The sequence below is a fragment of the Azolla caroliniana genome, unplaced genomic scaffold (genome assembly GCF_043228905.1).
Source record: "Azolla caroliniana isolate FFs.n. ecotype wild unplaced genomic scaffold, voAzoCaro1.0.p SCAF_12, whole genome shotgun sequence".
NCBI classification, from domain to species: domain Eukaryota; kingdom Viridiplantae; phylum Streptophyta; class Polypodiopsida; order Salviniales; family Salviniaceae; genus Azolla; species Azolla caroliniana.
This window is the reverse complement of record NW_028230447.1, coordinates 12,221,124-12,248,518: the sequence shown is the minus strand read 5'-3', so window position 1 is coordinate 12,248,518 and position 27,395 is coordinate 12,221,124.

Sequence of the window (27,395 nt, the reverse complement as noted above, 5' to 3'; positions counted from 1 at the left end):
GGAAGAAGCAAAGCCACCAACACCAACGAACTTCCCGGCAAAGGTATCGGAAAAAGAACCGGAAAAAGGACCGGCAAAAGAACCGGAAGTGAAACCGGAGAAAGAACCGGAAAGATATCAACAAGCGCCACTAAACCGCGGCTTAATACTGGACGACGACATGCCGTTCCAATACTCAAAGTACCGCGATGATCCGGATGCGGAAGCGCATGTGGATGACTTCGAGCAGACATGGGAAGCAAATCACACGTCCCAGCGAATGACACCGGAGGAAGAAGAACGCTCGAAGATAGCGGAATTCGGAGTCACGTTGGAGGGACCAGCGACACGATGGCGGCGGTCGCAGGACCCGGCGACCATCACAACATTTGCAGAATTAAAAGCAAAATTCTTGCATTTTTTCCACAAGGAGGTCGACCAGACGACAATGGTGGGGCTGTTTTATACGATCCGGCAGGAGGCAGGGGAAAGCATTCCCCAATTCGTCATCCGTTTCCAACGAATGCATAGCCAGCTTGCCCGTGCACCCCCGGAGGAGGAATTACGGACGATATTTTTAAACGCACTCCGGGAACCGTTACGCACGGTGTGTACGGTGATCGACTTTCGAGGATGCACCATCGATCAGGTCATTGATCGGGTCAGAGAAATGGAAAAGACAAGCTCATGGCTTACGCTGGGAACACTGCAACGGGCGTTACCCACCGAGGAAGATCTCCGGTTCCGGCAGGCAATTCAATGCACAATCTGCTTGAATGCCGGACACTCAGCAGTAGAGTGCACCATGCGCACTCAGTGTGTGATTTGTCAATCCAAGAGTCATACAACGGACCGGTGCGAGTACAACCTGTTAAATCGACAAGCACCACCCGTCCGACGGATCGAGCCAAGAAGCAGCCGAGACGAAGATGACGATCGTTGGCAAAGAGGGAACCGGTACCCACCGGCACAAGATGTCCGGTACGGAGACAGGCAAGAGAATGATGGCCGGTACGGGAATCGGCGTGATAACTACGACCGGTATGAGCGATCGGACCGTTATCGGGAGCCCAACAGGCGACATGAGCAATACGATAGAGACCATTCCCCTGGTTACCGAAGGCACCAGGAGGACTACGGCCGATGTTACGATCCACCACGGCCGGACTACCGAAATAAACATAAGAATAATAAGAAACGAAACTTCAAGAAAGGTGGTCACCCTAGGGACCCGGAACATGGAATCCCAAGGAGCCAACCGGCACAGAACGCACCACTCGCTACGGGACCAACTCCGGCTACCAGCAATGCTGAATCCAGCAATACCCGTAAAGAGTACTGCTACTACTGCAGGCAGGAAGGCCACTACAGTAACCAGTGCCCGGTAAAGAGCTACGAGAAACGACCAGCAGTTAATATGGTGGTTCCGGAAGTGACGGATGTACAGCAAGTAACCACACGGTCGAAAGGCATGGCCAAAGAGTGGAAAACAGAAGACGGTTGGAAGAGGCGGAGAAGGTTCGGACAGAGCTCCTCAGGCAACAGCAGGCGGAAAAAGAAAGAGCGGCAGAGGTACTGCAGAGGCTGCAAACGACATATCAAGGGCAGCTGACGCGCTACCGAGAGCAGGCGGAGGATACGGCAAACCTCATCAAGCAGTTGAAGGAGGAGCGACAAGTGGTGGAAAGCAGAGCACAGATGGGAGCAAGTCGCATCCAGGATATAATGCGGGCCTGGTTGAACCAGACCAAGAGCTTGATTGACAACGGCTCCGTCAAATGGTGGACCAAGTGGGCCACAAACGCGGCGGAACTCCAATTGCTCCGGGCTGACGTAGAGAACCGGCGGAAGGAGGGAGATGATTGCTATATGCTGACTTCCGAAGACTTCACCGGCATAAGAGATGAGCTGGCCGAAGACTTTCAAGCCTTGGCAGAAGACCAATTAGAGCAAGTCCGGCAACTTGTAGCTCAGCTGGACGACGACAGGCTGGAGGCGCAGATCCAGTTTGAAAGCTACGAGAGGTCCCGGATCCGGGGAGAGAAAGAACGAGAACCAGTTACGGTCAACCTCAGTGATGAGGAACCGTTACTGGAAGGAGACCGGACCGGAAGCAGTCAAACGGAGATGCCGGAGTCAGAGAGACAAACGGAGCAGCCGGAGTCAGCAAAACAAATGGAGCAGCAGCAGCAAGCAGAGCAGCCGGAGCAACCTCAGTCACAACCGCAATCACAGCAGCAGCAGCAAGCACAGCCGCAACAACCACAACCGAAAGAACAAGCGGAAATTCTTGAACCAAGTATTTTGGACAATTTGGGTGAACAATGAAGGGGCCGAGAAGGGTTCGACGTACAAGGTACTGTCCCACGGGCGTGCCATGTGTTACCGGCCGGCAAGGAGTCCAAAATACGGAATTAATTAGATGGTTGTAAATGAGCATAGTGTGGACGGACGGACTGGAAACGGTATGCCGTTCCAGATCCGGACGGATCCCGAATAGGTGCGAGAGACACCGTTTTGTACTACGGGCCGGAAACCTATTTAAAGGCCCGGACCCTATTGTAATCACAGCGGATAATTAATGGAGATTATGGTGTTTATACTTCTGTCTTGATTTCCGTTCTGTAATCATTGTTATATCTTACGCGTGTAATTAACCAAGCAATCTAATCGTGTAACCTACGTAAGTCGGTGTGATCGTTGAATCTTAATCCTATGCCGTAATCACCCTTTGGTGAAGTGTCTCCGTGACACCTTGTGTTAGGCCTTGTCCGGCTAAGAGTATAACAACGACACCCCTCACCTGATTGTGCATGTTGGAGAAGTCCCCTTATGCCATGTTGGACAAAAGGGAAAGTTGATAAACGTACTACATATTCCGACAATCACAAAGAACCTAGTGTCGGTCGAACAAATCGTCGACCAGGGACAACAGGTGTGGTTTACGCACCTCGGGTGCTTCATCGAGGAAGGAGACCGGATAATTACGCAAGGGTGCATAGACGGGAGGATGTTCATCCTCGACACCAATGACGTCGGCATTGCCTTGTTTGCCAAAGGACAAAAGACAAAATCAGAGATCGATCTCTGGCACACGTGGATCAGCCATGTCAACTACCGGAAGCTTCAAGACTTGCAATAGAAACAGGTTGGTCTCGAATTGCCGAAATTCAGTGGCCGGAAGGCCCAAATATATGAAGCATGCCAACTTGGGAAGCAACACCGGCTTCCATTTCGCACTGAACAAAATCGGAGCCGTAACAAGCTCGACTTAATCCAGCTGGATGTATGGGGACCGGGACAAAACGTTAGTCTTCGCAAGAGTCGGTATTTCGTCTCCTTCATCAACGACTACAACCGGCACACATGGATCTACCTCATTGAGAGGAAAGGTGAAGTCTTCGACAATTTCCGGAATCTACAAATCTTGGTCAAGAGGGAAATAGAAAGAAAGATCAAGTGTCTGCGGTTGGATGGTAGAAAAGAATATTTTTCCAGCCAATTCAACAGTTATTTGCAACAAAAAGGAATTCAGAGAGAATTCAACTATCGATGCACACCGGAACAAAACGGTGTGGCTGAGAGAAAGAACCGGTCGATTGTCGATGCAGCAAGGGCAATGCTGGAGGAGAAGATCATGCCCAGGTTTTACTGGGTTGAGGTGGTCTGGACGACCATCTACATCCAAAACCGGATTGGAGATAAGGTGTCAGCACATGAGCTGTATTTTGGACAGAATTTGAGACATCTTCGGATATTCGGTAGCATAGCATATGTGCATGTACCGGATGAGAATCGAAGGAATATAGATCCGAAGTCGGAGAAGTACATCCTCGTCGGCTACTCGCATGAACAGAAGGGTTATAAGTGTTATAACCCCCGGACTAAATAGGCCTGAGTAAGTTGAGATGTCGAGTTTGATGAGTCGGCATCATGGTACTCTCTACCGACTCCAACTCCCGACGAAGTCCCGATTCCGGAGGATGAAGCTAGTGAACCCGGAGAGGTTCAGGTAGCAGATGGGGAATTCGGTACTCTAGATGAGAGTCGGATCTCATTCCGGCTAAGTGGGCCAAATGAGCGACTGAGTCGGAATGACCAGTCGGATGAAGATCTAGTGAGTGGTGGAGACTCTTCGTGCTCTTCCTACGCAAGGAACCGAGGAGACGGTTCACGCGCACAGAGAAGGGGAAGAAGAAGATGCTAGAATACGACACTGGTAGCGAAGAGTCAGATCGGAGTGATTCTAACTACAAACTAAATGAGGTAAGATGTTCGAAAACAAAGTCCAAACTGGCCAAGAAGGGCCTCAAACCGACTGACGGAAAATTGCACCGGTCAACCCACTAAAAGAACCCCGTAAAACGGTATGGATAGAATAAGTACATGGCACATCATTATGCGTACATGACCAAGGTGGTGGGAGTGCGTGAGCTAGAGAGCTACGCAGAAGCAACGAAAGACACAAATTGGCGTGCTGCTATGGAAGAAGAAATGTGGGCACTCGATGCCAACAACACTTGGGACCTGGTCAACCCTACTCAACAATGTAAATCGATCGGTTGCAAGTGGGTGTACAAGGTAAAATACAATGCCGACGGTTTTGGTCAACCTGTACAAGTCTCAGTTAGTGGCGAAGGGATACACTCCAAACCCACGAAATTGACTACGACAAGACCTTCGTTCCGGTAGCGAAGATGATGACGGTTCATGTGGTACTGGCTGTTGCTGCGGCAAGTGGATGGCACTTCACCAAATGGACATGAAGAATGCATTTCTTCAAGGTGACCTTGAAGAACCACTCTATATGATCCAACCCCCCGGTTTTCAATCAAACCTAAATAGGTCGGCGGTGTGCCGACTCAAAAAGTCCCTTTATTGTTTGAAGCAAGCCCCCCGAGCTTGGAATGCGAAAATCACACACCAGTTGTGTAAGATGGGGTTTGTGGCCTGAAAGTCTGAATCTTCACTATTCATCTGGCAAGGTCCGCACCGTCCGGTTTGTATCCTACTATACGTAGATGATCTAGTCATCACCGGACCTGGACTCGATGAAATCGGCCGTTGTCGTGAAGATTTTCGGCAACAGTGTGAAAATCGCATGGAATCGAAAGGGTGTAATGCGCACACGAATGAAAGGGGTGATGGTTACACTCATACGTTAGCATGTTGTAAATATAAATATAATGAGAACACCTAAAGCCTATTTGCATTTTCAAGCTTACAAAGAGGTGCAAGTATTGAACCTTGCACCTCCAAGATAGAAGACAACTGACTTACCATTAGGCTAAGTTATTTCTTTAGTTTATCATTATCTTTTTCACATATGAATGCTCATACATGAGAGCTTGGATGAGGTACATGAGCGCCAAATGGTAATCATGCATCGCATGCGTTTCATGCATTGTATGCATGTCTTACACTGTCGCATGCACATATGCATGGGGGCATCTATATAAGTGGGAATTGATCGATGAATCAAAGGAGGCTATGTATCAAGCAAGCTATGGATTAAATCAAGATATTTTAATAAGAAAACCTAGTTATCTTATTGGTGATGTGTCTTGTTTCTCAAAAGAAAAGTCAAGGGTTCAAACCTAGAATTGGAATTTCAATCCGTCTATCTATCTATCTTAAACACTTCCTCAATTTTCATTTCTCTCTCTCACACACTCTCAACCACATTAGTGCGTTACTTCAGCTGCCTACACATCAATCCACCACACCATTGAGTCGGGTTTGGGCGCGTCTTCGACAACAAAGGACGCCTCGACGATAAACCTAAACGGCCAATTCCTTACAGGCACAACTCACCTGATTCATTCTCCCCGGTCAAAGACCTTGGTGGTCCTATTCGACCGACCCCTAGGCGCGGAAATCCCATCGTCAATCCTCCATAACCACTAGCGGATAGAGGCCCGGTGCTTGTCCGCGCTTGCGACGCCCACATCCCAAAGTTTGGCACGTGTGTCATGCGCCATGCGACACCATGTGAAGTCCCAATTGTCAAACGCATTTGAAATGAAGGACCTGGGGGACCTTCACTATTTTCTTGGGATGGAGGTGATCTGGACCCCCGACGACATATTTCTCTCACAACGCCATTATGTGTTGAATATGCTGTACAAGTTCGGCATGAGAGAATGTCAATCGATCTCCACACCCCTTGACTGGAACTTAAAGCTACGTCCAGAATCCGGACCGGCCTGCAGTGAGAAACAGTTCCGAAAAATTGTTGGAAGCCTTATCTACTTGACAATCACCCAACCCGACATTAGTTATCTGGTTAGTTTATGAAGAAGCCGACTGTTTTAGATGAAGAGGAGATTCATGAAACAAATTGTATTACGAAAATCACCACATGATTTACAAGTGTGGCCATATAGGCTAGACAAAATCTAACCCGATAGGGAGAAGAAGAAGAACTAAACCCTAATGAAAGGAAATGATAGAGAGTGGAACCTCGAAGCAAAACCCTAAAGCGAAATGGGATAAGAATAACTAAATCCCTAATGGTCTACCTCAAAATGACAAAACGGAGACCCTCTAAATGGTGACCCCTCACTCATTTTTATAGTAGAAAGGAGTGAGGTTTGTTACCAATGAAGAGGCCAAATATTCCCCTCTTTCAATGGGGAATATTTGCCTGGATCTTAGGAGGAGAGATTGATGGGGCCTTAACTCCCTCTCCTCTTGTATACACACTACCATGCCCACTACCCACTACCATGCCCACTACCATGATCCAGTTGATCGAGGACAAGCCGACAAAACCGGTCAAAATCATAGTCAATCGAGAATGAGGGGAGACTGACAACCGTGGATGTCGAGAATGAGTCAATCAAGTGATTTCTGCACCTACTGCAGAAAAGCCGGTCACAACATTTCCAACTGCTGGTAGAATAAGAGGAAAGAGAGTGGTCGGCAATCTGAGTGGAATCAAGGACAATCCGACTCGAACCACTCTCTAGTTGACAACCAAGTCAATGTTGTTGACACTTGATCGGGAGAAATCCTCTCCTTAGAGGACTCGATGATCGGAAGAAGTCGTCTACAGTGCGCAAGGGGCACGTACGTGGTTGCTGGATTCTGATGCCACATTCCAAGTAACCCCGAACATCGAATGGTTTTCGAACTATTCAGCCAATGCCAACAACACCGTTCAACTCAGCAACGGGCAGGATTGCAAAATCGTAGGAATTGGCAAAGTTCCAATTCAATTGTTGAATGGAAACACGATAATCCTACACCAAGTCCAACATGTACCCACACTAAAAAGGAGTGTAGTCTCAATTGGCATGTTAGCCGAAGATGGATACGAACGACTCTCAATGAGTCGACCTGGATGATCAGCTGAGAAAATCTGAAGATCAGAAGCGAATACAAGTACAACAACTTATATCCAATAGTGGCGATCAATCCAGAAGGAGTCGTGAATGTAGATGAAACGACCGACCCAAACTTATGGCATGGCTGACTCAGGCATATGTTATAAGTCGGACAGGACCGACTAATGGCGGTCAACTACCTTCTTAAACTCCTGGTGAAGATGGACTTCTGCAAGCATTGTCGATATGGGAAACATACCTGAAGTTCGCACTCTCTCCACTATGAGATGATACGATAGTCCCTAGAGCTCTTGCACATAGACATATGTGGGCCTAGGCCTCAACGATCACTAGGTGGTTCCCGATACTTCATCACATTTGTAGATGACTGTACACGGAAGGTCTGGGCCTATTTGATTAGGTCGAAAGACAAAGCGGTTGAGGTCTTCAGTTAGTGGACAGTTACAATGGAGAACCAATCAAGATACAGAGTGAAGACACTTTGACCTGACAACGGAGGTGAATACACCTCCCGAGCCTTCAAACAGTAGTTGTCTGACAAAGGGATCAAACATAAAAAAACCGTTCCTTAAACACCCATGCAAAATGGAGTGGCTAAACAGATCAACCGAACAATCCAAGAGAGGGTGACGGTAATGCTCCAACAAGCCGGACTAGCTAGAGTTCTGGGCTGAAGTGTTGCATATAGACATTTACCTAATAAATCTATCATCGTTGAAAGCAATTAGGCTCAAAGTGCCACAAGTACTATGGTCATGCAAAGAGACGACCTATGAAAAACTTCATATATTTGGATGTGAAGCCTATGCATTCATCCCTAGGGAGAAAAGGACCAAGTTGGCGCCCCATGAAACAAAGTGCATATTTCTCGGTTATGGAACTGATAGGGAATTCGGCTATCGACTATGGAACCCAGAGAACCGGAAATTGATCGAGAGTAGTGACATAGTCTTCAATGAAGACTCTATTCCCTCTGAGAGGAACCAACAGAAAATAGTTGGTAAAAAGGTATCCTTCGAAGTTGATGAAGATGTCGTAGAAGGACTAACCCACTGGGCCGAATCAGAGATTCTACAAACAATCGAACTCCACCAAGCCGATAATACATCTATCGACTCTGAATCGGCAAGACATACACTAGTCGAAATGGATTCGACTAAGAGATTGACAAGATCAATACTGGTCAACCAAGCCACGACCAAAAAAACTAAGGGGAAAAGCCGACATGAGTCAGCTAAGTCTCCTATCTCCATGTCAATCGATCCCAAAGCAAGGGAGGATGAAGTGAAATCATCGAATTCCTATTACAAGGGTGAGTCATCCAACTGGTTCAACAAATGCCAATCAACCGACAAAGCTGATCGAAGGATCCGAACCTAGCAATACGGCACCTAGGAGATCCGGACAAGTTCGGAGGCCGATAGAGTTCTATTAACCGGGCCTCGACTACGTCAACTACACCAATGCAGGCGAACCAAGCACATACGAAGAAGCTATAGCTGTACCGGATGCTGGCGCATGGCTACACAAGGCACAACCAAAACAATTAAAGGGAAAAGTCGACATGAGTCGGCTAAGTCTCCTATCTCCAAGTCAATCGATCCTGAAGCAAGGGAGGATGACATGACATTGTCGAATTCCTATTACAGGGGTGAGTCATCCAACAGGAATCCTAACATAAGTGGTTCAACATATGCCAAGACGGAGCCGATCGAAGGATCCGAACCGATCAATACAGCCCCCAGGAGATCCAGACAAGTTCGGAGAAGATAGAGTTCTTTTAATCGGGCCTCAATTATGTCAACTAAACCATGCAGGCTAACCAAGCACATACGAAGAAGTTATAGTTGCACCGGATGCCGACACATGGATACAAGCCATGCAATTTGAGATGGAATCGATTCGACAGAATCAAATGTGAGAGTTTGTCGAATTACCAACCGAAAGAAAGCCGCTACCCTACAAATGGGTCTTTTGATACAAATATTTATCTGATTTAAAGAAGCCCAAATACAAAGCTCGTGTTGTCGCGAAGGGATTCAAGAATGAACACGGGGTTGACTACGATGAGATTTTCTCCCCAATAGTCAAGATGACCACCCTTCGACTCCTACTCGAGATCGTATCAACTAGATGGACGTAAAGACAACATTCCTACACAGAGACCTGGATGAAGACATCTACATGTGTACATTCCTTCACGGCGATGGGGGAGGAAAGTTACCTCGTATGTCAATTGAAGAAAAGCCTCTATGACTTAAAAAACAAGCGCCGAGGATGTGGTACTGGAAGTTCGACCCCTACATCCAAAAACTCGGGTACAGCCGGTCCGACTCCGAACCATGTTTATATACTTGGCAACTGAGTGACAAGTCCCGGATCTATCTGATCCTATACATCGATGACATGCTGATTACATGGAGCAATCAAACCAAAATCGGAAATCTAAAGCGGAGCCTTCACAAAAAGTTCGTGATGAAGGAACTCGGAAGGGCCTGACATATATTGGGCATGAGGATCGAGCGAAATTGGACGACGAAAACTCTCCTAGTCCGACTACATCCGAAAGGTGCTGAGACACTTCAACATGGAGAACATGAAGCTAGCACCAACACCACTTCCGACGTCGATCTGACTATCGGACAAAGACTCTCCTTCGACAGATAAGGAGAGACAGCTCAATGGAAATATATCCTACGCATCGGCAGTAGCACGTATCATGTACGTGATGGTGGCGAGCCAACCCGATCCTGCATATGCCGTAGGGGTCGTCAATGTGAGCACACAGTGTCGCGAAAATACGACGAGGACACGTGAACTTGAGGCAGGACCTCGGATATCACATTCGTGTGTTTATATTTTTTAACAATTAATGGAAAGAAGAAATTTAATAATTTTTCATTAGCAAAGGAAAAGAAATTGCAATATGTCCCAAGATTGGGATTCAGAAGTTTAGGTTTACTAAGTTTAATAGAAAAGAAAAATTAGGGGTTTTTGAGAGATATGGATTCCATAGGGAAAATTAGGGTTTATGGCTTCTGTAAGGAAAATTAGGGTTTTTGGCTTCCGTAAGGAAATTAGGGTTTATGAGAGATATCGCTTCTATAGGGAAAGTTAGGGTTTTTGAGTGTTATGACTTCAATAAGATAAGGGAGCTGAGAAGGAAAATAAAATAAAATTTGAGAGAGCCTCAGTATAGGAAAAAAAATTGGAATTTTATATGGAGTTCTCTGTTCATCACCTTCAATGTTACTTTGCATGTCCACTTTTAGTTGCATTGGCCTCTACTTTTAGTTGCATCCATTTTTAGCTGCATGCGACCATCCACATGACCTTTACTTTAGTTTCCTTTACTTTACTTTAATTAGCCACATGATCCTATCAACTGTCCGTCTCGATCGTCGCCCATCCAATCCGTCCGGTCCACGTCTAGCCTCGTCCGGTCACCGGTTCTCGGATCCGCCCGGTTTCCGACACCAGCTGATTGCCGATGTCGCCGGTTCCGATTTGCTAACCGACTGGTTTCGGATTGCTAACCGACCGGTTCCGGTTTGCTTACCGGCCGGTTCCGAATTGCTTACCGGCCGGTTCCGGTTTGCTTTTTGGCCGGTTCTGGATTGCTACCGACCAGTTCTGGATTGCTTACCGACTGGTTACGGTTTGCTTTCCGGCCGGTTCCGGTTCTGATTTCATTACCGGGCGGTTCCATTTTATTTCCAATCAGTTTTTGGGAACTTGGCCACATTCATCCTTGTAGACAAAGTGGCCAAAGTGCTCTTAGCACAAATGAAAAATGAGGGATCTCAATGTGCTTATATAGCCAGGGTCAAAAGTTTCCTATCTATGTGGGGTAAATCATAGTTCTATTTTCCCTATCTTCTCAAACTCCATGTTCTCATAACTTCCATTTTGTATGTAGTGAAATACGTTTTAAAGCTCTTGAGTACATCCATATTTCTATAACAAGCTACTAATCTAATCTAAAATCATTATTTCATTATTTTTCTACATAGTTTTCATATCGTGTGTGAAAAACCACACGACAACGAACAAGAGAAAAGGATAGGGATATGCAGAAGAAGTAGAATGGAGATATTATTATTATAAAGAGAGAATGTTACAACTAGAGAATTAAGAGACTGGCTTATAATGTAGGCTAGAGGTCTTGAGACTGGTGTTGAACCGGAATGACTTGAAAATAGTGAGGGGCTTCAATTTATAGGAGTAGGTGATGATGCATGAAAGAGCAAGCAATGCCATGTGTCATCCCTTAATGAGTTTCCTTAAATTTTCCAGAATGTTCCATAATGTTCTAGAGCGTTCTATAATGTTGTATGTATACATCTCTTAATAATGACATGAATAATTACCACATAATCTAAATTACCCAGTAGGTAAGGTGCTATGAGATGAGTGTGAGGGTCGAGGGTTCAAGCTTTGGCATGACCAGTATTCATGACACAATCCCTCCTCTTAAAGTGACGAGTGCCATGAGTCGCCTGGGATGGAAGGCTAGGTTTTTCCGGATACTTGCGATGGAAGGCATCCACAAGTGTCTGAGGTATTAGTAACGTTGTCGACAAGCTCCCAAGTACAATCATTGGGACCGTATCCAAGCCAATCCACCAACTAATATAGCTTATGGGGGATGATCTTGGAATCAAGGATAGCTACAACCTCATATTCCGGGCCATCATCGAGTTGAACGACAGGTGGAGGTGGCACAATACGATGTGGAATAGTGCTAGGAGCACAAGGCTCGAGGAGATATGTTAAGCTATGATCTAGACATAGCCAACCTACCACTGACGTCCCATACCACCAGATATTAGGATGACTAATACCTTGGAAACGATAAACACGATCATCGAGATGAAAGCCTACCCTGCACCACCGGTGTCTAAGACAGTAGCCTTATGACGTAATGTCCTTATGAGGGTAGCTAAGCCTCATATTTATACCTTTTCCTAGGCCCCTTGAATAGATGTGCCTTTCTAAAAGGCTCTCCATTCATTGGTTGTCCAAATCATGATAGTGCATGCACCTATCATTCCTTCTATCCAATCATTAGTCCCCTTTTAAACATTAGTGAACATACCCTTCACTAATGTAAATATTAGTAACCTACCCTCACCAACGTTATGTGTACATAACATACTCCCCTACTTCAAAAGATTGCACTCTTGCAATATAAAGTGAGGAAATTGTGCCTTAAGAGTATGCTCGCATTCCCATGTGGCATCATCAATAGGTTTATCCATCCATTTGATCTTGAATAGCCAAATCTCTTTAGAACGTAAAAGTTTAGTACAAGAATCAAGAATTCGTGCAGGAACATGAGGTTTGTAAGAAAAATCCTCTAATGCTACATGATCTTGGATTGTGATGGTGTTATCACTAGAGCCTAAAAATGGTTTTAGATGACTGACGTGAAATTCAGGATGAATACCAACGTTACGGGGTAAGGCAAGGTGATAAGCAGATAACCCAACCCGCTTAAGGATTTCAAATGGGCCACAATATCGTGGGGCTAACTTAGCGCACTTGCCCATAGACAATGAAGTAGAGTCAGTACGGACACACAATTTTTTTTGGACCAATAGTAAATGCACGAGGACGGCTATCCTGATCAGCATAAAATTGAGCACAATCTTGAGCTGTCTTGACATTCTTTTTGGTAATATGCAACATTTGGTTCCTGTCTTGCAAAAAATTGTGTATTGTCTAATGTATCACGATGAATCATGACATCAATTGGGGCACGTAGCTGAAAACCATACATCAACATAAAAGGACTATATCCAGTGGATGTATTTTTAGAGCTATTATAGGCAAATTCTAAGATAGGAAGGTATTGCTCCCACTTAGAAGGGGTTTTGCTAAATAAGCTCGAAACATGTCCTCCATAATTTGATTCTCTTTCAGTTTGTCCATCAGACTGAGGATGATCTGCGGAACTCATGCTCAACGTAGTTTCTAGTTTCTTAAAGACTTGAGTCCAAAAGTCACTAGTAAACTTGGAATCTTGATCACTAACAATATCCATCGGTTATCCATAAAGGCGAAATAACTCATCAACAAATTGATAAGACAATTGTTGAGCAGTTACTGTGGTTTTGGTAGGAATAAATCTAGCCAATTTTGTTAGTCTGTCAACGACAACCCGAATGGCATCATGACCACTCTGTGTACGAGGTAAACTAACAATAAAATCCATCGAGATACTTTCCCATTTGTTGTTGGGAATATCTAAGGGATGTAAAAGACCCATAGATTTAAGTAGTTCTGACTTATTAATCTGACATTGTAAGCATTGAGTTACGTATTTATGCCCGTCAGAGCGCATCTTAGGCCAAAAAAAGGTACTGGAGATGAGAACGAGTGTGCGTTGTATTCCAGGATGACCAGCAGATGTTGCATCATGACATTCATGAAGAATTTTTTATTTTACGTTTGGTAAATCTGGAACACAGACCTTTCCACTATGGTAGAGAAAATTGTTTGTAATGTTGTAATGTGAAAGGTCGCCTTCGAGGGTAGGGTGCTAGTAATGGCATCTAAACCAAATTTGGCTTTCGTCTAGTATTTTGAGAAATAACTATCATCAAGGTATTTCTGTCGAAGGTGATCTAAAATATTAGATTTTATTTCCTTGAAGCTAAGCATGTTAACTTCTTTAATGCAACTAAGAGCATCTGCAACAGTGTTCATAGAACCCTTGCGATATTGTATGGAAAAATCAAAATCTTGCATAAGGTCAGCCCAACAGCCTTTATGACCAACAAGATCTGGCTAGTCACAAAAATACTTCAATGATTGATGGTTTGTTGTAACCACAAATTTATTTCCATAGAGATAGTGCCTCCATGTTTTAAGTGCATGTATTACCGCAAACAACTCTTTCTCTTGAACCGAATACCGAGATTGAGTAGCATCACGCTTCTTACTTTCAAAAGCAATAGGGTGACCGCCTTGATAAAGAAAGGCACCAATAACATAATCACTAGCATTGGTTTCGATTAAGAAAGGCTTAGAAGGGTCCGGTCATAGAAGAGTGGGAACCTGACACACATGCTCTTTTAGTGTCTCAAATGATTTGTCAAGTTGTTCATTCCATGCAATTGGTTTGACAGACTTATGTGGATGACCTTTTAAAAGGTCAGTTAATGGCGTAGTCAATTTGGAATAGTTACGAATTGATTTTTGTAAAAATCCAACAAACCCTAAGAATGATTACAGTTCACGAATATTACGAGGAATGGGCCAAAGTTTAACCTTTTCAATATGAGAAGGTTCAATTTCAACATCATTTTCCGTAATTAAAAGACCTAGGTACACAATAGATTTTTGGAAAAAATTACATTTTGAATGTTTTGCATAGAAAGAGTTGTCACGCAACTTTTGCAAAACAAATTGAACATGTTGAACATGATCTTGCAAGGTATGGCTATATATCAAAATATCATCTAAGAAGACGACAACAAAATCACCGAGTTGATCTCAGAAAATGTCATTCATCGCTTGTTGGAATGTGACTGGAGCATTAGTCAACCCGAAAGGCATGACTAAAAACTCATAATGGCCATAGCGCATAGGAAAAGCAGTTTTAGGAATATCATCGTCGGCAATGCGAATCTGATGATAACTTGTTTGTAAGTCAATTTTTGTAAAATATCGAGCCCCATGCAAACGATCAATCAAATCATCAGCATGACGTAACGAATATGCATTTTTAATTGTCATTTTATTCAAACGGCGTAATTGATACACATCCGCCATGAACCTTCCTTCTTCTTTACTAGTAGAACTGGCACACCCCAAGGTGTTTTACTATAATTTGGTAATGATGTGGCGTCAATACTCACTTAAAGATTTAGAAGACACAAGTGAATGAGAAGGAAATTTGGAACATTGAATAAAATGTTTACAATTATTAAGTTCAAATGTGATTGAGTGATTAACCCAATCAATGGACAAAGAAGGTTTTTTATTAGAAAACCAATGGTATCCTAAAATGACATATGCGGATTGTAGTTTCATAACATGAAAGTCAAGGTTCTCCAAATAGGTATCTATTTGAATTGGTAGTTGAAAAACAATGCCACTGATGTATTGAAGCCTCCCTCCCATTTGCCATGTGAACTTGATATATATGATCACTTGCGTTTATGTGGAGTTCCATTTGCTGCACAAAGTGATCATTAAGAAAATTTTGAGAACTACCGGAATCAAACAAGAAATGTGCTCGTGTTCCATTGATATACCCGATTGGTCGGAGTAAATCATTAGGTCCAAGTAAATGTGAAGGAAAAGTGCATTCACATGAACTTAAGTGGTTGATATGAACTTCAACAACATCAACAGACTCACCTGTGTGACTCTTGGATTTGTCTTGAGGAGGGGGGGGTGTTCATTGACTTCCTTTCAAGACGACGACAAGTATCCTTTGTGTGGCCCCGCTTCTTGCAATATGCACAGAAGATGTTCGGTTTCTTGGAGTCGAGGTCAAGGGTGTCATTGGATTGCTTACATTTCCCAATGAACTTGACATTCAGAGTTTTGGCGAACTCGGGTTTATTGTGGTCTTTCTTGGAAGTCTTATGGTACCGAAGTACAATGTTGACGGCTTCCTCGAAAGTTGTGGGGTTCTTGTCATGGACAATCTAATGGTAATCCCCATTAGGAATACCATTCAAAAAGCAAGAAACAAACCATTTCTCACCCCTAAGTCCCAATTTTTGGATCTCGGTCCAAGCATGATGCACATAATCCTCAAGAGAGGTAAATGGCTTACTCGACAACGTGAACAAGTGTTGCGCTTGTTCAGTTTGAGAAGGTGGCTGCAAAAACTATTTCTTAAAAACAACAACGAAACCTTCCCAAGTTGTGGGTAAGTTCTTTGCAGTCCTTAGGCCGCACCACCAAGCAGCAACTCGGCCACCTAACTCACGAGCGACGTAACCAATTTTTACAGCATTGGGCTTGGGGTGGAGCTCAAAGTGAGACTCCTAACGACCAATCCAAGTGCTAATGGCCTCCTCAGTTCTTTCTTTCTTATCTCCCTTGAATGACGTTACTACGAAAGAAGGCTCACCTTCTTACTTCGACTCAATAGTCAATTCTTGGAATTTCTTTTCCAATGCCATATTGGCCCGCCTCATTTCGGCCAATTGATTTAAGGTAGTATGAGTGTTGGCATAAAAGGCAGACTCCTTCCAAATTGTATCCATCCGAGTTTGAACTCGTTAATAAGTTAGGGCTTAGTATATAAGCAAATACCTAACATTGTAATGAGTGATGATGAGTAGAGTATCGAATCTCTGAGAAAGAACGAAGTAATAAGAAGCTTTCCATTAAAGCTCCATCTGTGTAAGTCTCTATGTCTATTCTATTTTCTGTATGTGTTGTTTACTGTCCAATACCGACTACAGATCCATACACGTTTCCACACATAGCACTCGTACCCACAACTAGTACCCGACCAGAATCATTGTTGTTTGGCGGCAACAAACACCAAAAGAAGCTGAAAGAAAAGAACAGGTTAGAAATCAACAGGTCAAATAATTGTTCAACACGAAGATAAAAGAGACTGATCCGGCAACCTCCCACATCAACACCTTCAGTCGGGTGTTGTCTGAGCTCTCGTCACAAGGGATCAACTTCGAAGAAGAACTGAGAGCCCTTGCCCTCCTATTGAGCTTGCTGGCGAGTTGGGAGGTATTCTGTACAACTTACGCCAATAACCAACTGATCCTAAATCTGGACGAAACAACCGGCCAAGTCCTCACACAAGACATCAGGCGAAAATCGATTGGACTAACCATCGATGAGTCGGTAGAAGCCCATCACTTGACCGAGTCGTTCAACCGACAGAGTCGAACGAAAGAACAAGCCGATAGAACTGGTCGACGCTACAGTTGATCGAAAACAAAGGGTGACCGACAACGATCGAAGTGGAGAATGGGCCGAACAAGTGAGTACTGCACACACTGCAAGAAAGCTGGCCACAATGTTTCCGACGGGGTCAATAAAAAGAAAAGACACTGGTCGGCGATCCGAGCAGAATCGGGGACGTTCCGACTCGGACCACTCTCCAGTCGGCAACTAGATCAATGTTGCCGACACCCAATTTAGAGATATCCTCTCCCTAGAGGATTCGATGATCGGAGAAGTCCTCTATAGTGTAGAAGCTGCACATACGTGGCTACTAGACTATGGTGCCACATTTCACGTGACCCCCAACATCGAATGGTTTTCAAACTATTCAACCGACACCAGCGGCACAGTCCGACTAGGCAACGGGCAGGAGTGCAAGATAGCCGGAACTGGGGAGGTTTCGATCAGATTTCCAAATGGCAACACAATAACCCTACACCGAGTTTGGCACGTACCCGATCTAAAGAGGAGTCTAGTCTCCATCGGCATGGTAGCTGAAGACGGGTATCAAAGGACTCTACACGAGTTGACGTGGGTGATCAGCCGAGGAAACCTCAAAATCAGTAGTGGGCACAAGTATAATAATCTATACCCATTGATGGTGATCAACCCTAAAGGGGTTGTGAACGTAGCCGAAAAGACCGAACCGAACCTATGGCATGGTCGACTTGGCCATATGTCACAAGCCAGACTTGATCGGCTGATGTCGGTTGGCTACATCCTGAAACTCCAAGCGAAGAGGGACTTCTGCGAGCATTGTCTATATTGGAAATAGACCCGAAGTCCACACTCTCTCCCCTACAAGACGGTACGATAACCCCTAGAGCTCGTGCACACAGACATATGTGGGCCCATGCTAGAGCGATCACTAGGAGGCTCCTAGTACTTCATCACATTCGTAGATGACTGTACACGGAAATTTTGGGCATACTCCATCAAGTCCAAAGATGAAGTGCTCGAGGTCTTCACTCGATGGATATCTGAAGTGGAGAACCGGTCGGGATATAGAGTGAAGACACTCCGATCCAACAACGGAGGTGAGTACACCTCCAGAGCCTTCAAAGAGTACCTGTCTGGAAAAGGGATTTGACAGCAAAAGACCATTCCCTACACACCTATGCAGAATGGGGTGGCTGAAAGGATCAACCGAACGATCCAAGAGAGGGTGACAGCAATGCTCCAGCAAGCCGAACTGAAGCTGGAATTCTGGGCCAAGACATTGCAAACGGCAGTGTACCTGATAAATCTGGTGCCGTCAAGAGTAATCAGGATCGAAGTGCCACAAGAACTATGGTCAAGAAAACAACCGACCTACAATAGGCTCCGTATATTCGGATGCGAAGCCTACACATTCATCCCCTGTGACACAAGGACGAAGTTGGCACACCATGCAACAAAGTGCATATTTCTCGGTTATGGAATTGATGGGGACTTCGGCTACCAACTATGGTACCCTGAGAACCGGAAATTGATCCGGAGTAGTGACGTAGTCTTCAATGAAGACTCTATCTTCTCTCAGCGGAACTGACAGAAAACAGTTGGTAAGAAGGTATCCTTCGAAGATGACAACACTATCATGGAAGGACTGACCAACCGGGACAAATCGGAGACGCGGCAAATAGTCGAACTCCAACAAGATGCCAACTTCCCTGCTGACACTGAATCGGCAACAAGTCCTATCGTCGAACTCAAAGACAAAGTCTTCAAAGACACAGCCGAATCGACAAGGATCGATACAGGCAAAGTCACCAAGAGACAAGTTAGAAAAGAGTCGACGACAACCACAAGGGAGGAAAACCAGACACCGCCAAAATCCCAAACCGGGGGTGGGACACCTCACAAAACTCCTGACACAACTGATTCAAGAAATACCGATCGAAGGATCCGAACCAGATATTACGGCACCCGGGAGATCTGGACGAGCTCGAAGGCCAACAGAGTTTTATCAACTGGGCCTCGACTATGTCAACGACACGGATGTAGGCGAACCAATCACGTATGACAAAGCTATGGCCCCACCGGACGCTGAAACATGGCTGCAAGCCATGAAATCCGAAATGGACTCACTTCATCAGAACCAGACATGGGAGCTGGTCGAACTACCAGCAGGAAGAAAGCCGCTACCTTGCAAATGGGTGGTTCTGATACACATAGGTATCCGACTCAGAGAAACCCAATTACAAAGCTCGGCTTGTTGTGAAAGGATTCAAACAAGAATATGGGGCCGACTACGACGAGATATTCTCACTAGTAGTAAAGATGACCACCCTCCGATTCCTACTAGGAGTCGTGGCGACAGAAGATCTAGAGCTCGAGCAGATGGACGTAAAGACGACATTCCTACATGGAGATCTGGAAGAAGATATATACATATTACAACCGGCAGGCTTCACAACGATGGGGGAGTACGGTCACCTCATATGTCGACTAAAGAAAAGTCTATATGGCCTAAAACAAGTGCCGAGAATGTGGTACCAGAACTTTGACTCCTACATACGGTAACTTGGATACAACAGATCAAACTCCGACCCATGCATGTATGTTCGGCAACTAGCCGACGAGTCAAGGATCTATCTGATCCTATATGTCGACGATATGTTGATTGTAGGGAGAAATCAAGCAGAGATCGGTAAGCTGAAGTGGAGCCTTCACGCAAAATTCGTGATGAAGGAACTCGGACAAGCCCGACACATACTGGGCATGAGGATAGAGGGAAATCGGATGACCAAAACTCTCTGAATCTCCCAGTCCGAATACATCCGCAAGGTGCTGAAGCGCTTCAACATGGAGAATGTGAAGCTAGCACCGACACCGCTTCCGACATCGATCAGACTATCGAATAGAGACTCTCCTGCAACGGACAAGGAGAGAGAACTTAATGGAAAAATACCCTACTCATCGGCAGTAGGAAGTATCATGTATGCAATGCTGGCAACCTAACCCAACCTAGCCTATGTCGTAGGGGTGGTTAGCTGGTACATGTCAAACCCAAGAAAGAAGCATTGGGACACTGTCAAGCACATCCTTAGGTATCTAAAAGGAACCCTGGATGCACAACTGACTTTCAGACTGACAACCTCAACCGAAGTCGAAGGTTACACCGATTCCGACTATGCCGGAAATGTAGATAATCGGAAATCAACATCAGGCTACATCTTCACCTATGGTGGCAGTGCGATATCATGGAGGTCAAAACTTCAAGAGTGCACGACTCTGTTTACCACAGAGTATGTAGCAGCATCGGAAGCAGCGAAGGAAGCAATCTGGTTGCACCGACTAACTACCGACTTTAGAACTGCAAACCGAATAGACCGACCAATGCCGACTATCTACTCCGACTCACAGAGCGCAATACACCTCATCAACAATCCCATCTACCATGCAAAGACGAAGCACATTGAGGTGCGGTATCATCATATCCGGGAGCTCGTGACTGAGAAGAAACTCGAAGTCCGGAAGATCGACACCGAGGTGAAGATTGTCGATTGCCTGACGAAGCCACTCCTAGATCAACGCTTCGGAACACTAAGGACGAAGATGAGGCTACGACAAGCAATGAGTAGAAGAAACCCGAACGAGGAGTAGATGCTAAGAGCTGACCGACACTCATACTATACCTCTACAGACTCAGCTACTTGCCAACAGACTTGTAACATAAGATCTAGTTAAATTTGTAATCTAGGTTTACGAGGGAGATAACCCCAAGAACTTGTACATGCAAGAAAGAGTAGTCCTTTTACGGGGGAGTTTGTTGTCATAAAAGGCCGACTCCTTCCAAATTGTATCCGCCCAAGTGTGAACTCGTTAATAAGTTAGGGCTTAGTATATAAGCAAATACCTAACATTGTAATGAGTGATGTCGAGCAAAGTATTGAATCTCTGAGAAAGAACGAAGTAATAAGAAGCTTCCCATTAAAGCTCCATCTGTGTAAGTCTCCATGTCTATTCTATTTTTTGTATGTGTTGTTTTCTGTCCAATACCGACTATCGATCCATACATGTTTCTGCACATAGCACTCATACCCAGAGTGAGCAATTTCTCAATAGTGATCTCAGCTTGTGTGCGAGATGCGGATTGGAGTTGAGAGGTCTCGGTCATTGAGATTTCTCCAACAACGTTCAAAACTTGTTCCATGATGCAAGTTGTGGGTATGCAATATAAATAAGGAGGTTCAGAAAATACACAAGCAAAATGAATGCTTCAAATTTTGATTGGAAGAACTTTACCAAGAAGGCATCTGACGTCTTTAGCCCTCTAGACATATGAGATGTGATTCGAGATCCGATAACTATGGTAACAGTATGGTGTCTGACAACTCCCTCTACGTCCGACACGACTCTAGAAGCTTAATTGTTATCATCCTATACGTGGATGATCTTGTCATTGGAGGTGAAAGTCTAGTCAACATCAACAAGGTCAAGTCCCTCCTCTCCAGAAAATTCAAGATGATGGACATGAAGAAGCTCCATTACTTCCTTGGCATCAAAGTAATTCGGATTTCGACCGGCATGATGATCTCTCAACGGCACTACATCGTCAACTTGTTATACAAGTTCGGGATGACGGAGTGCAAATCAGTCGCTACGCTTCTCGATCAAAACCTCAAACTAGATGATGACTCCGACACAGACGAGTGCAAGCTGACCCAATATCGTCAACTAATCGGGAGCTTCATCTATCTCACGATCATTCGACCCGACCTTAGTTATCCAGTCGAACTCCTTAGCCAATTCATGCAAACTCTGCAAGATATCCATTTCGATTACACTAAGCGAGTATTACGATACGTAAGCGGCACAATGGATTACGCCGTTCTCTACGCATCGGCCACACCAATACAACTCGAAGGGTACACAAACGCGGACTGGGCAGGCTACAAAGCCGATCGACGATCAACCTCTGGATTTGTCTTCTCGCTCAGTAGCAGACCAATATCTTGGAGTAGTAAGAAGCAGCCTACCATCGCACTTTCGAGTACGGAGGCCGAATACAGGGTTGCAACCGTAGCTGCATGTGAAGCCGTATGGCTCAAGAAGATTTTGAAGGATCTGGGTGTCCCCATCAAGGATCCGACTCCCATTTACTGCGACAACATGAACAGTATATATTTGGCTCGGAACCTGGTGTTCCAAGCACACACAAAGCATATTGAAGTGCACTACCACTTCATTCAAGAGTGCATACAGGCCGAAGATGTCGACCTTCAACACATCAACACGAATCTTTAGACGACCGACATCTTCACCAAAGCCTTAGGAGCCGACAAGCTTCGGTAATTCATGTCAGACCTTGGATTGACAATCCCTGACTTGCCAAGCTTAAGGAGGAGTACAAGCGAGAACCAGATACCGTCTGAACTTGGTACGAACCGAAGCAGACACTGGAGATCGTCCAAACCAGATCCCAGCCGAAATAGACATCAATAAAAAAGAACCGTCCCAAGTTGAGCTTGAGGGGGCGTTGTTGAGAGACAAGCTCAACATCGGCCGGATCGGCTGAAGAAGCCGAGGACCGGATCAGTTGGGACCGATCGGTTAGGCCGAGTGCGTAAACCGAGAGGCCGTTAGGAAAGATATTCCGTGAGGAATATATTTGGGAGTTAGTGTAGGAGCTCTTAATGAGCATTGAAGTACTGTCAGTACTTCGATCAGTCCTTCTAGGACTTGTATAAAAGTGTTCATGGAACACACATATGTATAGAGTAGTGAATCGAGATCTTTTGTTGAATATAGTTCTTGTGTTTTCTCTCTCTCACTCTCTCTGTCTCTCCCGAGTATACTGCGTAAGCTCAAGCTCTCCATTAAACCTGAGTTTTCTTCCTTCTGTTCGTTTTTTATACTTGCTTCCGCACGCTACTTTTTACAGGCGTGTTGAGAATCAAGCTCAACATAATGCAACGTGTGAACAAACCTTTTGAGAATCCATGATTACTCAAAGGTCAAGAGTCACATCACTAATCTCTACACATTAACTATGCATCATAGAATCATATTCTATGACACATAACTAATGAGTTACATATTCTCCATGACTATGAGTCTTCACATTCCCCAAGAGAGAGAGTGGTTGTTGTAAGTTAATGACGAGAGAGGGTGACTCTATATAAAAAGTCGGTTGTGACTCCTTGTAATGCTACATTTTCATTTATCATATTCTCCTTGTTAATATACATCTCCTTCTTGAGTACTTCAGTTTGTCTCTTATCCATCTTGTGTTTCTCTCCTCTCCTCTTTCGCACATACACATAACACACATCTCTTCCGCTACACAAGAATCACATTGATTCTTAACACACTTCATTTAAGTAATTGTAAATGTTCTTTCCCTCACTATGTATTGGGACCCATTGATTTACTATTTGCAAACGGGTATATAAATGTATCTCCCGTACAATTTTTATTTGATTCAGGATGCTGACACAATTTTGTGAATGATCGTTTGGTTTAGATATGGGGAATCCAACCCACCGTAAGTGATCACACCTATAGGGTGCACTTGGTTGATGGAAGAGTACAATACATCAATGGGGTGATTCATTCATTAGGAATTTCTATTGATACTTATATCGAGGAAGTCGCTTCCATGTAATGAATCTTTGTACCACTGATGTAATACTGGATTACCCCTGGTTTTATAATAAAAACTCTTCATTGTCTATTGATTGGGTTCGCCATTCCATTTCCTTTGTGCTGAACGATTGTACTCATTTTATTTAATGTGTAAATAAACAATCTCTTTCGGTTTTTTCCCCTCCATCAATATCCGAGTTGTCTTTTTCTTCTTTTTTTTATTCTGTACTTGATCCGAAAATTCAGGTTTATAATATTGATAATGTCTTGGGTCAATTATCATGTTTTGAACAACTCAATGAAATCTTAAATGATTTTGGTGATGTTTTTCCGAGTGAACTACCAGATGGGTTACCACCTAAACGTAATATAGACCATCGTATAGATATTGTACCTGGTGTTGCACTAATAAGTATACCTTCTTATCTCTTAAGTTAATCCGAAGAGGATGAGGTATCTACGCAACTCAAGGACTATTTACGAATGGGTTATATACGTTATAGTAACTCACCATGGTCTACACATGTTCTCTTGGTAAAAAGGAAAGAGGGCACATGGTGTATATGTATTAATTACCGACACTTGAATAAAGTAACGATCAAGAATTCATATCCATTGCCCACGCTGACGATCTAATTTACCATCTCCAGGGAGCTCGATATTTTACGAAACTTGATTTCCGTACGGGCTACCATCAAATTCGTATAAGTGAGGAAGATGTTCCTAAAATGACATTTCGTACGCACATCCTCCGATGTGTGCCAAAGTTGCCAATGCTTGTTACTCTCCTTCATCCTAGCATCCTTAGTTTCTCTCGCTATGTTGACTTTGTCTCTCCATTTTGAGCACATCCATTTTTTCCACCCGAACCATTGTCGTCATCCGATCCACCATATTCTTCGTTCACTCTTTGAATTGCCATAACCGGTTCTCATTTCTCGTTGTGCTCTTTCTGAGCTTAACCCTTCATGTCTCGTTCATGTGCCACCTTTGTTCCAACTGTCTCCTTGGTCAAGACACTCCGCACTTCGTCCAACTTCATCGTAAAATCTCGCGTTAGAGTTGGCAATCTTCGTGTTAGAGCCCTCCTTCTTTGTTGAGATCTCATCCTCGGTAACACCCTTCAAATCTGCTCGGCCGTTGTCGTCCATGGTAGTGTGCCTTCTTGGCGTCTTTCTCGTTTTCACCGGCCTCGATTTCTTCAACCTCTGGTTGAGTCAAATTAGCTTCTTTCCATATCAATCTCGTCTCATCGGCTTTCAGCTAGGTCGGCTTCCATCCGTATTCGCATTCGGCCAAATCGAACTCAGTTGATCGGTTTCAACCGAGTCAGCCCCCTTCTGGGTCAGGTTCAACCAATCGGTTTTGGTTTGGGTTGGGTTCCTTTTCCTCGTGTTCATCAGCCTCAACTGGTTTGACCTCCAGCTGAGCCAGATTAGCTTCTTTCTAGATGAGTCTCGTCCGATCGGCTTCCAACTAGAATGATTTCTGTCCGAGTCGGGCTTCACAAATTAGATTTCGGTCGAATCCACTTCCGCTTGGTATGACTTTCGTTTAGGCCGGAATCCGACCATATCATGTTTCGTCCGAACCCACTTCCAGCTTTACATTCCTTGTTGCCACCTCTTGTCTCTACAGTCTCACGTTGGTTCTCAGACACAATCGCCGAAGTCTCTAGAATAAATGGGCAGGAATCCTCAATATAACCGTCCTCTGTCGTTTCGCCCATAGTCACCTTCTCGATTATCTCTCCATCGTATGCATTGGCTTTGACCTTCGGTTTCTCTCCGCCACCTTCCGTCTCTTTGGTCTCACGTTGCCTTTCAAACACAACCGCTAGAGTCTCTGGAATTAGTGGTGGGAAACTCTTGATATGGACATCTACCATTGACTCTTCCATAGCCACTTTCTCGACTATCTCTCCGTCATATGCATCGGTTTCAACCTTCATTTCCTCTCCGCCACCTTCCGCCTCTTCCGTCTCACGTTGGTTCTCAGATGGAACTGTTGAAGTCTCTTGAATTAGTGGGAAGTAATCCTTGGTATTACAGTCCTCCATTGAATAATCCTGAGCCACTTTCACCTCAATGTCGTTATCCGCGACTATCTCTTCAACTCCATAGGCTTCACACTCTTTTCGGCCCTCGTTGATTATGGAATCTTCGATTATGCTTCCCCTTTTTCACTCGATGTTTTGGACACTCATGTCCCGAAACCTTCTTCCACCCTTGAAGTGGTGTTCTCCACTCTCAAGTCATCGGTCTCATCCTTGGCCATCATTCTTTCGCAAGACAAGAGGGTAGCTTGTTCCACACCCTCTACCGTGGTACCTTCGTATTGTACTTCGGTCTTCATATCAGCCACATCATTCATCCTTAATCGACCATCCCGCATGGACCACGTTGTTGCTAACGAGATTCTCATTTTCCTCTTATGATGTCTTTGGCACTTTTGACTTTGGCCCAATCCTCCGTGAGACCATTTGCACCATAATCGTCTTCAAGTTGGATCCCGATGTCCATCCTTTCTTTCCGATCGATCGATCTTACGAACATTAGGACTTTATCCACCCCCACCAATCGTCATTCCAGCTCCGAGAGTTGAGCAAAATGATGCTCTAACTCTAGGAATGTTTGTGTCGCGCTTTGGTGGATCTTCGCCGATGCCACCCACTGGTCAAACTCGTGTCAATCTCATCCCTTCGGTCTCTCATAGTCATATGCCTCTTGTAAAGCTTCTTCAAAGGACCCCCATTTCGGGGTTTGTTGCCATATCTTCTGGACTCTCTCTTGTAGCTCATCTATGGCCACCCGATTGAAGGATATCACTTGCAATCCTTCCGGTATCCAACATTGCATCATGGCTGCATTGTAGTCACATAGATAGTGTGACACATCCTTTCCGTTGAATTGCTTGTTTCTTAGCACAAGCCGCTCTACTGCCGATTTGGTCTTCGACATCACACATTGTTCTTGTAGTTCTTGAAGTATGCGGTTGATCATCATGGTCATCGCTTCTTGTTGATTTTGCTTCTCCTTGCCACCTAGTTTCACGTCAGGTTCACCAAATGTGTAGTGCCTTTCTATTCGAGATATGATCTAATCTAAGTGTATGATAAGGAGAAAAGAATGATGATAGATAGATAGAAGGGAGAGAGAGAGAGAAGGGTGCCGATCCACCCAACCACCCCCGAGCGAAAGGATTGAGACGAACTCGAGCCTCGATCGGCGTCCCATACTACCGCCATGGCGTCGAGTTGAACCTGGTGCTAGCGCGCTCGCTACAAGAGTTGAACCACCACGAAACAGAGTCTTGCGTTAGTCAAAAGATGATGAAATGAGGGTAGCTAGGCCTCTTATTTATAGCGATACCCAAGGCCCCCAGGAAAGTTCACACTTGGCCTAATGGGTTATCTCAATCCCGAGGATTAAAAGTAATCCTCGCCTTCTTCACACTCTCGTTTAACCCTCACACTTATCCACATGTATAGAATACTACGGTAAATTCTCACCATGGGATATTATATGGTCATGCCCATAACATACTCCCCCTCTTTAAAAC